This window comes from Cnephaeus nilssonii, assembly GCF_951640355.1.
Source record: "Cnephaeus nilssonii genome assembly, chromosome: 14".
Taxonomy (NCBI): Eukaryota; Metazoa; Chordata; class Mammalia; order Chiroptera; family Vespertilionidae; genus Cnephaeus; species Cnephaeus nilssonii.
Window position 1 is genome coordinate 26071156 of NC_137085.1, and position 11500 is coordinate 26082655.

Sequence of the window (11500 nt, forward strand, 5' to 3'; positions counted from 1 at the left end):
AAAAATATATTAAAAAAATATATAAAAAATATATTAAAAAAAATAAAAACAAAAGGTAATGACGTAAAACCTTTAGCTCAACTCCTGGCACATCGTAAGCACTCAGTAAATGTGGGCTACAGAGTGCTAAGAATTTTACTGCCATTATCACTTCTGACCCTTATACAGTCCAGTAAGAGCGGACTAAGATTATAAACTCCACTAGAGGCCCAGTGCACGAAAATTCGTGCACTCGGGGGGGGTCCCTCAGACCGGCCTGTGCCCTCTCGCAGTCTGGAGGTGCTCAGGGGATGTCCAGCTGACAGCTTAGGCCCGCTCCCCCTATCTCCCGGGGAGCGGGCCTAGGCCACAGTCTGGCCTCCCTCTGCGGGAGGTGACCGGTGGGCCGATTGGGATGGTGTGGGCAATGAGTGGCCGGCCCCACCCCCAATTGCGCCATGGCCACTGGTGGCCTCCCTCTGTGGGAGGCAACCCCAGCAGGCCTATCTGGGGATGGTGCTGGGCAGAATTGCCCCACTGTTGCTGCTGCCCATGGCCTCCCTCTGTGGAAGGTGACCAGATGGGCGATCAGGGGATGGCACCAGCCCCCATCACCCCGCTGCTGCTGGTCACTGCCGACCCCCCACCCCATCACTATCCCCTCCCTCTGCCCACTGGCATGTGCCTTGGTTGGCCTGGCGACACCTGCTCACTGGCCCCGCCCCTCACTGACCAGTTGTTCTACCGTTCGGATCGATTTGCATATTAAACTTTTATTATATAGGATGTTACAGATGAGAAGACTGAGGCACTGCGAGGCTCAGTGACACCAGGCTGTCCACTGAGGCCTGCAGGCCCCACCTAAGACATATTGTTCGGATCCCTTGAATAACAAAGCCTCCTCTGGCTCCCTCCTAGCAGGTATTAGTGTTTCTTAGCTTCACTTTACAGATACCTCCAAGAAGCTGATCAGAGCAATGAACTGTCCCTTCAGAAAAACACACACATACACACCCATAATATGACCGCACACATGACAGGCCATCAGTTCATGGTAAATACCCTGGGCCTTGGCTCCGGGTTTCCTTTGGAGGCATTGAGGGAGTAAGGGAGCCACAGGGGCTGGAAATATTTAACAGGTCAAGACTAGAAAGAGACACGAAGATCTCTCTGAGGTGCAAAATTTAAGAGTGGGCCAAAAAAACTGAGTAATCAAAATAAATAATATTTTTTAAAATCAAAATGAATGCAAAAATCCATGATGAAACAAAATATCCAAGTTTTAAATAAAGGCAGAATCTGACCATGGCTCACCTCGCTCACATCCTAATGCCAGCCCTGATTGTACTAGTATGTGTAACTCCATCTATTGAACAAAAATTCGCATTATTAACCAGTACACCTGGTAGGACTCATCACCTGGTCCCATCCCCCTGTTCATGTGCCCACTTCCAGCTGCTCAGGGGGCCCCGCCCCCTTGTCTGGCATGATCACGTGGCCTTGTCCCCTTTGGGAGCTGGAGGAGCCGCCTGTGAGCTGGGCTGAGTTGAGGGGGAGGTGGGCTAAGGGTAGGGACCTCTGCTCCCTCTCTCTAAGCCTCAGTTTTGGCATCTAGAATATGGGCACAACAACCCAGTTGCTGGCTCCTGTCAACCCGGTGCTCCTGGAAGCGGGGACCCAGGCTGGACTCATTGGTGGGAAGGCCTGGGGGGTAAGGGTGGGAATGTGTGGCACCCTGCATCATCCTGTAGCTGAGGGCTCAGCAAGGTGGCAAGAAGTCCCTGAGCCACAAAGCCTGCACTTCCCACCAAGCAGCCTGCTCTGGTGTGCCCACTACACTGCTACACTGTCACTGCCAAGGAGCGAGAAACCGGGCCGAGGCACAGACACAGAGATGAATCTCCCTGTGAGCCCCTGCAGTGAGAGGTCTAGGGGATCTCCTGTGCTGGGGGACAGGCTCAGATGTTCCCAGACCCGGTCAAAGCCCAAAAAGGAGGAGCAAGGTAAGGTCTATTTCCTGAAGCTGCTGCTCCGATGACTACAGACTGCCCGAAACAAACAGGAATGTGTGGTGAAATCGGGGTGTCAGGGGCTGTGGTCCCTCAAAGGGCTCCAGGGGAGGGTCCTTCCTGCATATTCACTTTCTGGGGGCTCCTGGCCACATCCCTTCCATTTTCACATGGCCCCTATTCCATCCTCCAGTCCTCCTGAGACTTCTCCCAGGTGTACTGGTTAGTAATGCGGATTCTTTCATAAATATTTACCAGTTAATAATGCGGATTTTCTCATAAATATTTACTGGTTAGTATAAATATTTCTCTCTTTTCCGCGTCTAGTGAGGCTAGAGAGCGTCCGGTTCCTGAGTAGGGGCGGCTGGGGATTGAGAAAATGAAAGAAAGAGACAGACACACCAAGATGGAAGGAAAAAGCTGGGGCTGGGTGGGAACGCTGTCCTCTGATGGAGAGACAGGGACAGGGACCCCGAGCAAATACAGCATGTTCATTTTATACAGCAAGAATCAGGAAGTTTTACTAAAAGTCAAGACAAAGGAGATTATGTGCATTCTTGGGTTGGCCCAAGTCACATTCATTCCTGGTGTTTGGCTGGATTTAAATAACAAAACCCACCCCCTGGCACCTGGGCTGAAGATCAAGCTGACAACACTCCTGCCTCTGGCAAAGCGTGTTTCCAGGACGTGGCTTTGCCAACGCCACTGGATTCAGCTGACAATAATTAAAGAAATGCCCATGTGCCTTCTCATGTGCTCTCTACAGGTTAGTAATGTGGATTTTTTTTTTTTTTTTTAGCCCTACTAGGAAGTACTTTATTTTTCTTAGAAAAAAATTTTTTTTCCTAGGCATGAACAGTTGACATTTCAACAACAAAGTACTGGTTGAGAGAGGTTTCAAGGAGCTGGGGATTCTGCAATATTATGAAGAAAAGTTGGTAACCTGCTTCACTAGAGATGGGAGACTTCTGGCTCCTAAGTCAACATAAGAATTCAGTGGGATGAGATTTCCTTCCATAGAGTTTATTTTTATTTTCTTTCCTGTCTCCCCTACCCCTCAGAAATGCCACCATATAAAGCCCAGTAGCAGTTAGCTTAGGCTCCAATCTTCCCCTTGGGTAAGGAAGGGTGGAGAGAAGGGATAGTCACTCCTGAGTCTCCATGCTTTCCTCCTCCTCTCCTGGAGGTGGTTCTTCTGTATTCTCCTCCTCATCCTCTCCTTCCTTCTTCTTTTGTGGCTTCTCAAGGCCTTTTCTGAAGGTGTCACTATCACTCCATCCCAGGTAGATATTTCAGAAGCAAGATAGCTGGCATCACCCTCCTGGCCAAGGATCTTCCTAAAGCCACCCTGTGAGAGGATTCGGGCCAGAGTCTGAGCTGTGTAGCAGACCATGTCCTGCTGTTCCAAAGTCATGACTGTGTGTAGTCTGAAGTTGCCACTCACACAGAGGTCTGGGATACCCATTGACCCTGGCAAGAACAATCCTGCAGCCAGAATCTGCAAGCAACGCCTGCCTGCCACATTTAGGGCCAAAGGCTGTCTGGTGGGGGTTGTTCATCGCGGCATAGTGCCCGAGTAGGTCAAGGATCCAGGGTGTGAGGGGCTCAAAGCCAGGAAAACGAATCCGCAGGTCCTTCAGAAGTCTGATGAGAACTTTAACTGTGGACTGAGAAGCATTTTCTTCAAACCAGTGAGCATGCCGAATGGCTGCGAAGGCACTCTGCAACGCCTTGATGTCCAAATGGAGTTCTGGATCCAGTTTTTGGGGATTGGGTGGCACTGTTGTAATGAGAACCTTCACGGTAGCATCAGAAGAACGGATCTCAAAGCCAGTTTCATTGGTCAGCCTGGTCAAAACTTCCGAAGGATCCTGCGCTCTTAGGCTTTCCACGACTTTAGGATTACCACCAGGCCAGCCACATTATGTCCTGTAGATATTGTTCCCTTTTTATATGATCCAACCTGTCACACTTCTTCAATTTGCACTTCAAATGTCCCTGGAGCCACAATCAAACTGTCAGTCACATTGTTCATTTTTGTCACCAGAGGAAGGATAGAGGCCTGTTCGGCAGAATTAGGAGCAAGGTCCCGATTTCTTTTCAGCAATGCCTCACTGAAGGAAGATTCATCAGGTGCTGCCTTAACCCGAGGGAAGGCCATTTCACACAAATAGAAATCCAATGGGATATGGGGCACAAAGGGCCTGAACCCTCCTCCGGGGCCTCCTCTGGAACCAAAGCGCCCACCACGACCTCGACCTCTGTCGCCCTTCATGGCGCCCTAAATCCTGAACAATGGAAGCCACACCAACCGTGCTTAGTACTGCGGATTTTTTTTTCATAAATATTTACCCGTTAGTAATGTGGATTCTTTCATAAATATTTACCGGTTAATAATGTGGATTCTTCCATAAATATATCTTGATTTTTATGTGGATCACATGGATATATACATATGTAAAAAATTCACCAAGTTCTTTAAAACCTATTAGCTTAACTTATGAAAGTTATATCTCAATTAAAAAAAATAGACAGAATGAAGAATTTTAAAAGAGAGAGAATCCCTGGCCTCCAGGACAAGCACTGAAGTCCTCTGCTTGACAGGAGAGGACCTCAGAATGTGGCTCCAAATTCTGCAAAGCCTATTTCCAGCCACTAGGGGAAAAGGGGTAGGGCTTCATCACTCCAGGTCTTTGTACATGCTGTTCCCTCTACTAGAAATGCCCTTCCCCACCTGGCAAACCCCTATCCATCCTTTAAGTCTCTGCCAAAAGCCTCCTCCACTGCGAAGCCTTCAGCAATTCCATAGACTTTTAGGCAAATGTATTTCAAGATTGCATCATCCTATTGTGTCTTAGTCAGGTTTCCATTGGAGAAATAAGAACAAATAGGAGATGCAGTAAGAGATTTATTGCAAGGAATTGGCTTATGCTACTTGTGGGGCCTGGATAAGCAAATCCAAAATCTATAAGGCAGCCATCAGGAAGGCCAAGCTGAAACTCTAGCAACAGCTGAAGTCATAGTTCACAGGCAGCATTCCTTATTTTCTAGGACAACCTCAGTTCTGCTCTTAAGGCCTTTTGACTGATTAAGTCAGGCCCATCTTTACTGAAAGTCAACTGGTTGTAAGCATTCATCATCTACAAAATACCTTTACAGCAACATCTAGATTAGTGCTTGATTGAATAACTGGGGATTAAAGCTTAGGAAACTGACACATCAAACTGACCATCTCTATTAGTCTCCTAGGGCTATCATAACAAACTATCACACACACTGGCTGAAAAACAACAAGAATTTATTCCTCCACAGTTCTGGAGATTAGAAGTCCAAAATTAACCAGTCCTGTCAGCAAGGCCATGTGCTCTCTGAAGGCTCCAGAGGAGAATGTTCCATGCCTTTCTCTTAGTGTCTGAGGTTGCTGGCAATCCTTAGCAATCCTTAGCATTCCTTAGCTTGTGGGTGCTGCACTCCAATCTCTGCCTCCACCATCATATGGCATTTTTATGGTGTGTGTCTATATCTGTGCCCCTTCTACTCTTCTTCTAAGGAAATGAGTCATATTGGATTTGGGCCTACTCTAATGGCCTTATTTTAATTCAATTACATCTGTAAAGACCCTATTTCCAAATAAGGTCACATTCGTGGGTACCAAGGACTGAGGCTTCAACACATCTTTTTTTTTTTTTAAATATATTTTATTGATTTTATTACAGAGAGGAAGAGAGAGGGATAGAGAGTCAGAAACATCGATGAGAGAGAAACATAGATCAGCTGCCTCCTGCACACCCCCCACTGGGGATGTGCCCGCAACCAAGGTACATGCCCTTGACCGGAATCGAACCCGGGACCTTTCAGTCCGCAGGCTGACGCTCTATCCACTGAGCCAAACCGGTTTCGGCTTCAACACATCTTTTAGGAGCACCCAATTCAGTCCATAACACCATCATACTTGGTTACAGCATTTGGTACATTGGATTGTGTTGAAATCAACCCTGACCTTGTAACGACAACAACAAAAATATGTAAGGGACTTAAGAGTATGAGCGGTCGTCACATTATGTTCTCAGAGCTTGGTACAGTGCCAAACACACAGTGGGTGGGCAATTAATGACAGCTTTGTGCCTCACACTCACCGTTATAGGCATCTACTTGAACTCACTAGAGAGGTACCTAATGGAGGGCACAGCCTGGTTAAGGGCAGAGAGAGGTTACTCCCAAAATGTAACAAACAGGAATTCTTCAGTTCTCCTTGCTGGAAGGGCCTCTGTGATAATCTAATCTGTGAGTTTCAAAGTCTGCTCCCAGAAACTCTGGGGAACCAACCAGGAAAGTTAAAAAGAAGGCTTACTGGGTGGGGCTCCAGTTCTCCCTGAAACCAGAGCACTGACATGTTTATCTGCTTAATACTCTGAACTTCTTTATTAAATTGAAGAACTCTCTTCCCTAATTACCAGAAAAACTGGCACCAAGAACAAAGAAAGTATGTTGTCCAAGCCCACAGCTGATCTGTGACAGAACAGGAAATAGAATGGAATAAAAAGGTGTGACAGAAACTGCTGGATGTCTGCAAGTATTTATTCTGCTCTTCTTGTTAATCCTCACCGGAAGATATGTTTCCATTGATTTTTAGAGAGAGTGGAAGGGAGGAGAAGAGACACACAGAGAGAAACATTCATGTGAGAGAGACACATTGATTGATTGCTTCCCACACGCAGCTGTGGTCCAGGGACCAAGCCTGCAACCCAGGTACATGCCCTTGACCGGAATTGAACCCGGGACCCTTCAGTCCGTGGGCTGTCCCTCTCTCCACTGAGCCAAACTAGCTAGGTCCATTCTGCTCTTCTTACTTAAGAGTAGAACCCTTGATTTTTTTCACTTGTTTGTTTCTATGGTCTTCCAAAATGACAACCAGATTTCCCAGCCTCCCTGCAGCTAAACATAGATGGCCATGTGACTAAGGGTGCTGCTAATGGGCTATAAGATGGGCCTCCTAAGTAATGTCCTTCAAAGAAACTTCCTACCCTTCCTTCTCCTTGCTGGCTGGATTTGGATATGAAAGCTGGAGCTCAAGCAACCACCTTGGGTCACAAGGTAAAAGTCATATACTGGGTATGGACAGAGAGAGAAAATACATTGATGTGAGAGAGAAACATCGATCATTTGCTTCCGGTTTACACCCCAACCAGGGATTGAACCTGCAACCTAGGTATGTGCCATGACAGGGAATCGAACCCACAAACTTTTTTTTGGTATACGGGATGATACTCCAATCAACTGAGCCACCCATCCAGGGCATAAGCCCTTTTTAGTAAGCATTGTAAGAAAGGGTCAGGTGCTAGCCAGAACTCTGAATTCTTTGGGTAGCTTTCAGCTTTCTCAGACAGGCACCTAAGGGGGGGCCAGGGTCATACTAGAGATGCAACCTTGAGCTGTTAGAAACTATGTTAGTATTTGTTTAAGTCTTTTAATGTGAGGGGAGGTAGGTGAATAAAATCATTTATGTTGAGAGTCTATAGTATTTATAGGCCAAGGTTGAGTCCTAATTGAGAAGACTCAGAGGAACCTGGCTAGAGTTTGGTCAAGGGAAGAATTTTTATCACAAGACAGAGATTTTTACATCATGGTGCCTAGAGTATCTATACTAATAAAAGGGTAATATGCTAATTAGACCGGGAGACTTTCCGGGTGTCCTTCTGGACAAAGCCATGGTGGCGGGGCTGAGGTAAAGGCGGTTAGGGGCGAGCAAACCAGCAGGGGGGGGGCAGTTGGGGGCGAGCAGGCTGGGGGGGGGGGCAGTAGGGGTGAGCAGGCTGGCAGGGGTAGGCCGTTGGGGGCGATTAGGCCGATGGGGGGGTGCAGTTGGGGGCGAGCAGGCTGGCAGGCAGAGTGGCTAGGGGCGATCAGGCAGGCAGGCAGGTGAGCAGTTAGGAGCCAGTGGTTCTGGATTGTGAGAGGGATGTCCGACTGCCGGTTTAGGCCCGATCCCTGTGTGGGATCGGGCCTAAACCGGCAGTCGGACATCCCTTGAGGGGTCCCAGATTGGAGAGGGTGCAGGCTGGGCTGAGGGACAACCAACCCCCCCCCCCCCCATGCACGAATTTCGTGCACCTGACCACTAGTAATGGAATGAGCAGACATTAAAAGGTACCTGTTTGAAGGTATCAGGGTGCTAAAGAATTACGGGGTGCTAAAAGTGCTTATAATAATAGAACTTGGTCCAGTTAGGGTTGTAGGAAGGTTTCTCTGAGGAAGTAATGTTTACGGGGTACCTGAATGTTAAAGTGGTGTCAGAGATTTGAAATCATATTTTAGGTTAATCTGGGACACCCTCTGCTGGTGCCCAGTGCCAGTGTGTGTGTGTGTGTGTGTGTGTGTGTGTGTGTGTGTGTCTGTTATATCGCCAGTAGGATAGGGTATACAAGCTGTTCTCTCTGTGTGTGTTTAAAACTTTTTATCAAATATTCTCTATTCTCATAGGGACCAGAGGCAAAAAAGTTAAAAAGCACAAATTCCATCTGATTCTCTCATTTTACAGAAGGGAGCCTGAGTCCCAGAGCAGGCAGAGGGCTTCAAACAAGTTAAGATCTAACTTGCCATCCTTGTCAACTCACAGCCTCCTGATACTGTGCCCCCTAAAGGAAAGGGGCTTTCTGTGAGCATCTCCCTCAGGCTCTAAGAGGGGGATAGGAATTTGGGGCGAATCATGCAAAGCAGCTCCCACGTAGGACAACCTGCTGCTGCTACCGGACTAGTAGGAAGCGACTCCACCCACAGAACAGTCTGCCAATTGGTGCCAGGAAGCAGGAGTGAGAGTGAAGACCTGGAGCTGTGCCTTTTGGCCTCTGTCCAGACACCCAACACATTTAAGATCTGTGGTCAGATTAGAAAACAGAGGAGGAGTACAACTCATAGTGTCTTGGATCAGCCTACGAAATTGGGATGCTTCCCAACAGAGGTTTAGGTGCAGAGAAAAGAGTGATGGAATTAGGCCTTATAAGACATAGGTTCAAGTCCCAGGTAATGGATAAACGTTGTCATTTATTGAGCACCTACACATGCCATAAACTGCTAGACTTTATGTTTCACTTACCATTTTATTTCACCCTCAGGACAACCTTGCAAGGTAGACAGATGAGAAAGCAGGCTCAGAGAGCAAAGTGACTTATCCACGGTCATGCTACACACAAGTGCAAAGCAAGGGTTTGAGTGCATGTCTCCTCATGTCTGGTTCAGGATTTCCACTTTGAGCCAACTTTCCTGAGCCCAAACCCCAGTCCCATCACAGATTGCTGAGTGGTCTGAGGGAAATTACTTAACCTCTCTCAACTCAATTTGCTCATCTGTAAAATGGTGGTGACAATAACAGGACCTCCTGAGTAGGGTGTTTTGGAGGTTTGAGTGACACCATCCACACAGACAGCTTCTCTGGGCACAAAGCAGAGTGGAGAGAGTTTCTGCAAGGGCAAATGGAAGATGTCCATTACCTTGCTGCCCAAAGGGTGGTCCTTGGACCAGCAGCGTGGGTACTACCTGCGAGCTATTACTAGTAGAAATGTACACAACAGCTTGTTAATAGAGGTAAGACACTAAGAATGGTTTCTGCCCAGGGTGAGCACTAGATAAATGCTAATGACGACAACTTGGCATCCATAGAAAACAAATCTAGCTGGAACCTTGATTCTTTTCATACCTCTTCCCAAATTGAGTACTGTGTCCTTTCCTTGGGTTTGTTATTAGTTTGGTGGGGTGGTTTATTTGTTCTTTGACCACATCATCTCATTTCATCTCACCTCATCTCATTTCATTGGAGTTTGATGAACAAACAGATTTCTCTAGAAGGCACTTTTGATTTGTTGTATTAGCTCCCTTCATGGGAGTCCTTACATCCCTTTTAGATCATAAGATGATATATGTAGATATGGTATTTCAAACATTAGGGGGGAAAAGATGACTAATTCAATCAATGATTAGAGCAACTTGATAGCCATTTAGGAAAAATAAAATTAAATCCCAACTTCCCACCAAAATAAATCTCAAATGATAAAAAGATGTCAAAGTAAAAAAAAAAAAAATTCAAAGAGGGAAGTACTAGATGAAAAAACCCAAAGGCCATTATGGAAAAGATTTATAAATTTGACTACTACATAAAATTTTTAAAATTTTTAAGGCCCAAAATAATATAAACTCAAAAGACAAATCAGAAAGAGATATTTGCAGATGACATTTACCCAGTATGTGAATTAACAGGGAAATAAAAAAGAACAAACAGAAATAAATATGGCCAGAGGATTTGAATAGACAGTTCCCCCAAAAAGAGATAATACAATCTCTATTTAAAATGCATACAAATTAAAATTACTCTGAAATATTGTTTTACCCATTAGATTGACAAAGATTAAAAAGATTATTAATTCCCGTGTTGCCAAGGATGTGAATAAATGGACACTCTCATACTCTGTTGGTAGGAATGCAAACTGGTATAACCTTTGGGAAAGCAATTAGGCAACATTTATCAGAAATGTTAATATTCACATCCCTTTGATTCTGCAATCTCACATCTAGGAATTTATCCAACAGAAACAGGTTCACAAGTGCTCAAACAATGAACATACAGGAAGCTTATTGTAATATTGTTTTTAGAAGCAAAAAGTTGGAAACAACCCAACTGTTCATGAATAGGAGGTTATAAAATAAAGTATTGCACATCCATGCACTAATATACCATAGTGCTATTAACAAGAATTACACTAATTGGCCCTACCTGGTTTGGCTCAGTGGATAGAACATCAGCCTGTGAAGTGATGGGTTCTGGGTTCGATTCCAGTCAAGGGCACATGCCCGTTTTGGGCTCGATCCCCAGGAGGTGGTGTGCAGGAGGCAACCAATCAATGATTCTCTCTCATCATTGAGAGATGATTCTCTCTCATCTATCTCCCCCTCTCCCTTCCTCTCTGAAATCAATAAAAATATATTTTAAAAAAGAATTACACTAATTTTAGGTGTTTAACATAAAAATGTGCTTAAGATTCATTGTTAAGAAAAGCATGTGTAGAGCTGTATGGATAGCATGATTGTATTTTGGTAAAATGTGTTAACATACACAAAAGGAAAACACTCTACAGGAATATTCACCAAACCATTAACTGTATTATACTTACTTCTTCTTTTTTTTTTTTTTTTAGTATTTTATTTTATTTTTTTAAACATACTTCGTTGATTTTTGACAGAGAGGAAGGGAGAGGGCTAGAGAGTCAGAAACATCAATGAGAGAGAAACATCAATCAGCTGCCTCCTGCACACCCCCCACTGGGGATGTGCCCACAACCAAGGCACATGCCCCCGACTGGAATCGAGCCTGGGACCCCTCAGTCCGCAGGCCGACGCTCCACCCACTGAGCCAAACTGGTCAGGGCTATACTTACTTCTGATATGTGAGATTCAGTGACCCTTTCATTTTCATTCAATTTATTTATTTTTCAACCAATATTTATTGGTCACCTACCACTTGG

General features: G+C 45.6%; 1 pseudogene across 1 annotated transcript; it reads right to left on the minus strand.

Moving 5' to 3' along the window:
• Window positions 1–3026: 3026 nt before the first annotated feature.
• Window positions 3027–4296, minus strand: LOC307110418 (interleukin enhancer-binding factor 2-like; annotated as a pseudogene). Its single transcript has one exon. The product of its transcript is annotated as an interleukin enhancer-binding factor 2-like (transcript).
• Between the last annotated feature and the right edge of the window lie 7204 nt (window positions 4297–11500).